This window comes from Schistocerca cancellata, chromosome 2 (genome assembly GCF_023864275.1).
Source record: "Schistocerca cancellata isolate TAMUIC-IGC-003103 chromosome 2, iqSchCanc2.1, whole genome shotgun sequence".
Taxonomy (NCBI): Eukaryota; Metazoa; Arthropoda; class Insecta; order Orthoptera; family Acrididae; genus Schistocerca; species Schistocerca cancellata.
Genome location: NC_064627.1, coordinates 520,374,363 through 520,380,902, shown reverse-complemented (window position 1 = coordinate 520,380,902; position 6,540 = coordinate 520,374,363). Strand labels below are relative to the sequence as shown.

At 43.6% G+C, this 6,540-nt stretch overlaps 1 pseudogene; it reads left to right on the top strand.

The window, feature by feature from the left end:
* The first annotated feature begins 607 nt into the window (after positions 1 to 607).
* On the top strand, positions 608 to 725 carry LOC126163710 (5S ribosomal RNA; annotated as a pseudogene).
* The last annotated feature ends 5,815 nt before the right edge of the window (positions 726 to 6,540 follow it).

Genomic DNA, 6,540 nt, shown 5'->3' with positions numbered 1-6,540 from the left:
GAATGATAGCTGCACCCGCGGCAGTGTGGGCACACCAGAACACACATTATTGGACCGCACGCTCAATGAAGACGCAGCGGGTAATGGACGTCAGGTATTAAGGATAAGGGATCCCAAATCAGCACTAACGAGCGAGTCGACTTGGCGCATCTTGGACTATACTGCAGCTTCAGTATCCAGGAAGGCTAAAGAAGACTTCACGAGGCATTCAACCGTATGTCATCACCCTCCCGTCCGGGGTATACAACATACTCTGCGATGGAAAGAAGATAACTGAGGTCGGCGGCCACCGAGTGAAATACTGTCCCAAGAATCTATATTGCTTTGGTGCTAGTGGTAATGGAACTGCGGAAGCAAAATTGATGGATGGAATTACTCGCTACAGTGGAACGCTGCTGACGTGCTTCCAGACGCCCAAGGAATCCAGCAGACTATGGCTGTTGACTGGGGTGCCATGAGGACGGATCCAGTAGCGGAAACAACCATCTGCAATTAAATGCACCAAAATAAATCAACGAACAGAGAACAAATTCTGTAGTGTTTGTAGTAAATTAGTTCCCGGGTAATTGGTTAAGGATGTTTAATGTAGTTTTGTAGTGGTAGAAATGATAACGGCCTTGCCGCAGTGGTAACACCGGTCCCCGTCAGATCACCGAAGTTAAGCGCTGTCGGGCTGGGCTAACACTTGGATGGGTAACCATCCGGACTGCCGAGCGCTGTTGGCAAGCGTGGTGCACTCAGCCCTTGTGAGGCAAACTGAGGAGCTACTTGATTGAGAAGTAGCGGCTCCGGTCTCGGAAACTGACATACGGCCAGGAGAGCGGTGTGCTGACCGCATGCCCCTCCATATCCGCGTCCAGTGACGCTTGTGGGCTGCGGAAGACACGGTGGCCGGTCGGTACCTTTGAGCCTTCATGGCCTGTTCGGGAGGAGTTTAGTTTAGTTTTAGTAGTCTAGTAGAAATAGTAGTAGCTTTTTTTAACCTCTCTTCTTTTTTTAAAAAATTAAGTATCAGAAATAAATAATTAGTACATAACTTACAACTATCCAAGGAAATGTGATTTGTATGCCTATTTTAGCTTTTTAGATAATAGGCTGTAATGAAAAAATAATAAATAATAAAAAAAATATATTCTAATTTGGAGGAAGATAATTTGTTGACACAAACTGACCAAAGAAACAAAACGTTAATAAGATATTTTACTTTCTGAGGCATCAAGGAACATAACAGAGGAAGGAATTGAGGTTCAAAATGGTTCAAATGGCTCTGAGCACTATGGGACTCAACTGCTGAGGTCATTAGTCCCCTAGAACTTAGAACGAGTTAAACCTAACTAACCTAAGGACATCACAAACATCCATGCCCCAGGCAGGATTCGAACCTGCGACCGTAGCGGTCTTGCGGTTCCAGACTGCAGCGCCTTTAACCGCACGGCCACTTCGGCCGGCAAGGAATTGAGGGAAGCGGTCAAAACTGAAGAAGAAACCCAAACTTTGCCCACAGTAAACAGGTTCAACGGGATATCGATGGCAGTTCTTACGCAGAGATGAAAAGGTTTGCTCAGGAGAGAAGAGCCTGGAGAGCTTCATAAAACCAGTCAATGAACTAAAGACAGCAACAGTATGCTCCCCACCCTCTTCCCCAACAGCGGTAAGCGATCGTGAATGAGAACAAGAACTATTGGGATAAAAAAATACAAAAATGAATTTAAAAATAATCCGTAGAAGATAATAGTGACAGTTAACATTTATTTTCATTAATAACGCCCGTAAGCTATGCTAAACTAAAGGAACTCTTGAACCAGCGGCATTTAATGTCTTTAAGCAGGATCACCGAATGCACATACTACGGCAAAGGAACATATCTGCCGACCGAGTCCATTAAATAAGCCTTATAACGTAAAAAATTAAAAACCTTAAAATTCTAAAATTATTATTTTGTACAACCGTTTTAAAACCGTTTCTCGTGTTTTTAAAAACTTTATACAACTAAAAAGATCCATGACTGTTGGAAAACCTTTAAAAAAAATTAGAATTTTAAAATAATTTTAGAAAGTTATCACATCAGCGGATGTCTCAGGATTGTTATTCCTTCTTAATTTATTGCCATCAAGAAATTCGTCTGCCATGATACTGCTGAAGCGGTTTACTAATACACAAGATTATTACTCGTATCTGTGGTTGCCCCATCAACAAGATTGTCTACATGAAAATGTTTGCCTGGAGGGTGGATGTGAAAAATAAATCATGGAAATCCAGAGAAGAAACTATAATCGTTTAAAATGTTGTGTCAGCCATTGCGTTAAAACTTAGGTGGATAGTTAAGATAAGATATGAAAGCAGTACTTAAAAGAATACGCTATGGAAGAAGTCCATATAAAAGCATTACTAGATGAAGCGACATTGAAGAGTCTACTACGACGTCCAGGAACAGCTAGGTACAAATTATATCGATCGTATGAGGAGCAAATAATTGCGTGGGTAAAGCAGTTTTTTGGGGTACTGGGTGCAGTAGATATGTAGAGAAGGAAATATAAGCAGAAGCTGCCAGTACGTTTAGGTCAAGTTTCAATTTCTCTTTTATGAGGACAAACAAGGAAAGAAAACTAACTTATATTCTTCTCTGCTACAATCTTACGAAGTTCTCCTTAGTTAGGACACTTCAGCATTCTCTTCCTTTCCTTTTAAGTCTCAGTTAGCACTTTGTCTTCATTCTTTCGAGATGGGCAATTTACCTCTATATTTAGCGAAATAACCAATTGCATCGTAGACGACGCATGAGACCTAATATCCCACTACACCTACATTTACATGGATTCTCTGAAAATCACATGTAAGTGCCTCGCAGAACGAAAAGATATGAATTCTGTTAGCATTGATGAAGACACTAGACAGCATAGAGGTAAGGCGATCATAAACGGGCTTCGAGAATGAATGGTTCAAGTGTCACCCCGTGCTCCCGTGCCCCATGAACGCCCACTGCTTCCCACTTCGTTCAAGACTCAAACAGACAAGCGGCAGCGGCAGGGAATATTTATCCCTGCGGAACTCTCCGTCTGGTTCCGGCAGCGACAGAAATATTTCAATAGCTCGTTTGCTACGGAGCAGAACAAGCAGCCTGCGAAATTTATTCCCGTCGCGTATATTGAAACTCTTTCAGCCGTATTTTTCCTTCTTTTCTCTCGCGAGCTCTCTTCTCTACTTCTCTGTATCACATCGCCGTCGTCGACTGGAAGTGTGCAAGAAAAATGACAGAAAACGCCGACAAGATTCTAATTTCTGCTCCTTGTGCGTTCGTTGTGGAATAATCATAGTAGCGTCTTATGAGAAACTCGAAGAACGGAGTAAATGGCGGGAAAACCCGCAATATGTCTTGCAGGTGAACTCACGCCAACTATGGTTTCGTTTGTACGTCCATTAAATTTCCGACACGAATTTTCTGAGCCTCGGCCACTTTGCGATTATATCAGATGCTGAAGTATGCAGTACCACACACGTAACAACCCAAGGTGGCGTCCACTTGACATCACAAAATACAAGTGTTAACACATGTTGCTTACCTGCCCCTACGTCATTGACCTTTCGATGATGCCATCAAGTGAAAACCTTTCACCGTCCCATGCTCCTTCCATCTCACTCCCACCTGTCACAGCATAATATTAGCATGAAACACCCAATCAAAAATTAAAGACGGTGGGGCTGGTCCAATTGTAGTACTGTGAAAATGGAAAAACCAAGCAACTTTTTCTGCCATCCTCCCTCCCCCCACCCCCCACCAACACATTTTCCTGCCAGTCACATCGCTCTCCGTCCTACCGATCAAACTAAGATATAAAAATGATCTGTAAAATATCCAAGGTAATGTAAAAAGGCAAAGACAATTGCCAATCACACACTCTGCGTGATGTAACACACCTCTCTCCTCTTCTCCGACGGAAATGTGGTATTTCAACCATCATTAAAATCCAAGAGCCCATTACAACGTCTATGTTCAAAACTACGTAAGGTAACTGAATGATTCATCAAAAACTACGCCATACACTGAAACAACAGCTATACAGGGTTATTACAAATGATTGAAGCGATTTCACAGCTCTACAATAACTTTATTATTTGAGATATTTTCACAATGCTTTGCACACACATACAAAAACTCAAAAAGTTTTTTTAGGCATTCACAAATGTTCGATATGTGCCCCTTTAGTGATTCGGCAGACGTCAAGCCGACAATCAAGTTCCTCCCACACTCGGCGCAGCATGTCCCCATCAATGAGTTCGAAAGCATCGTTGATGCGAGGTCGCAGTTCTGGCACGTTTCTTAGTAGAGGAGGTTTAAACACTGAATCTTTCACATAACCCCTCAGAAAGAAATCGCATGGGGTTAAGTCGGGAGAGCGTGGAGGCCATGACATGAATTGCTGATAATGTTCTCCATCACGACTGATCCATCGGTTTTCCAATCTCCTGTTTAAGAAATGCCGAACATCAAGATGGAAATGCGGTGGAGCACCATCCTGTTGAAAGATGAAGTCGGCGCTGTCGGTCTCCAGTTGTGGCATGAGCCAATTTTCCGCGGGCTACGCGTGAAACTTGCCCGCACGCGTTCAACCGTTTCTTCGCTCACTGCAGGCCGACCCGTTGATTTCCCCTTACAGAGGCATCCAGAAGCTTTAAACTGCGCATACCACCGCCGAATGGAGTTAGCAGTTGGTGGATCTTTGTTGAACTTCGTCCTGAAGTGTCGTTGTACTGTTATGACTGACTGATGTGAGTGCATTTCAAGCACGACATACGCTTTCTCGGCTCCTGTCGCCATTTTGTCTCACTGCGCTCTCGAGCGCTCTGACAGCAGAAACCTGAAGTGCGGCTTCAGCCGAACAAAACTTTATGAGTTTTTCTACGTATCTGTAATGTGTCGTAACCATATGTCAATAAATGGAGCAACAGTGAATTTATGAAAACGCTTTAATCATTTGTAATAGCCCTGTACTTTTGGCTGATTGGAGTAGCTTTCATTCCTCTTCTATATGTACCGTCGCCTGTGGAGAACCAGTAAAACTACCATCGACTGTTTCCGCTACTATAGGTTTTACATTTATTAAATTTTCGACCTATCTGCTCTCGCCTCTGCGTTTAACAGTCGAATTCCAATTACAGAATGGTTCAAATGACTCTGAACACTATGGGACTTAACATCTGAGGTCACCAGGCGCCTAGACTTAGAACTACTTAAGCCTAACTAACCTAAGGACATCATACACCTCCATGCCCGAGACAGGATTCGACCTGCGACCGAAGCAGCAGCGCGGTTCTGGACTCAAGCGCCCAGAACAACTCGGCCACAGCGGCCGGCTAATTCCACATCTAATTACACTCTCAATGACACCAGTGCTTTTAATTTCTCTGTAAGTTGCTTTGAGCCCCTCCGACTACCGTATCTTTTTCGATTTCTTCACTATTTTCCTGCAGCCATTTCCACTGTGGTTTTTCTGCCCTGGTTGTTAACACCACCCTAAGTAGCTAACGGCCGCACGGAGTAGCCGCGTGGTCTGTGGCGCCTTGCCAAGGTTCGCGCGGCTCCCCCGTCGCAGGTTCGTGTCTTCTCCCGGGCGTGGGTGTGTGTGTTGTCCCTTGAGTAAGTTAGTCTAAGTTAGATTAAGAAATGTGTAAGCCTAGGGACCGATGACCTCGGCAGTTTGGTCCCATTGGAGCTTACCACAAATTTCCAGTTTTTCCAGTAGGTAACAGCCTAGTAGCTAACACCTCTCAGAGTAGCCGACATTCTAAGCCGGTATCACGGAAGGCGACCCCCCCCCCCCCCTCACACACACACACCCGTAACTGACACACCCAATAGCTGGCACTCACTGCAGTTGTGCATTGACTTTTAGTAAGTTATGCAGTATTTCCTCTTTATGCAGTGCTTGCTTTCATGAGGCAATAACATTATAATATATATTATAGAGGCAATCCAGTTTTGTCCTGTGTGATGGCGAAAGATGGTAACGTTTGTACTGTGCTAGTGGTTGACATCCTGATCATATTGCTATGCTACAGGTATTCAAAGATGTGCGTGAATTTCTTTTTGCAATGTTGTCATTGTTTACGTTGATAATTCTTGGTGTAGTTCAGGCTGCAAGTTAGATCTCCAGTAGCGCTGTAAATGAATTTAATAGCGTCAATAAGATGATCTGCAAAGGATTGATGAATATTTTAGTTGCGAAGACATTGTTAAGTATGGTACGAATTGGGACGTCACCTACGACAGCAGGACGAAATATTGAAAGACAGGCCGATGAACTACAGGCGAGTATCATGTCTAGCACTGTCCAGGCTGTAGACGTGAATGCATGTGCATGTGTAGCAAATATGTGGATCGATATATGTCGGAAAAGCGTTACCTGTCTGTTACTCCGCACTTTATCGAGATTAGGCACAGAGAAATATAGCATTGGTGACTCACCACACGAGTATTCTAAGTGACGTTTCTGCAAATCACTCTTCTACATCTACATCTACATCACACTCCACAAACAACTA